The sequence below is a fragment of the Manacus vitellinus genome, unplaced genomic scaffold (genome assembly GCF_001715985.3).
Source record: "Manacus vitellinus isolate BGI_N305 unplaced genomic scaffold, ASM171598v3 scaffold_74_pilon, whole genome shotgun sequence".
Lineage (NCBI taxonomy): Eukaryota > Metazoa > Chordata > Aves > Passeriformes > Pipridae > Manacus > Manacus vitellinus.
Window position 1 is genome coordinate 2,144,048 of NW_021940780.1, and position 441 is coordinate 2,144,488.

Below are 441 nucleotides of genomic sequence, written 5' to 3' on the forward strand. Positions count from 1 at the left end.
GAAAACGAGCCCTAAACCAAAGCATTCAGGAAACCACATGAAGGAGGTTCTGTGGCTGACAGAGATCCCACTTCCCAGCCCAGACTGGGTGTACTGGAGCAGAAAGCCTGGCTGGGAGGGCAGGAGGGCAACCCCTGGCCCAACCCTGGCCACCAGCACAACAGGGATGGTTTGGGAGGTGCTGAGAGCTTTAATCACAGGAGCATCAGGATGGGCCAAGGCCATGAAAAGCAAGTTGCCAAATGGGGTTTCCAAGGGCAGATTCCCAGCACACCTCACTCAGCCCTGACCACCACGAGCTGCATTTCCAGAGGGACTGTGCAGCTCCAAGGATTTCAGCTCTGGGTCCTCCCAAATGAGTAGAAAATCATGATGGAAACTTTTCTAAGCAGCCTGATACTCCAGAGCCTCCTAAACACAGAAGTGGAGGGATAATAATGG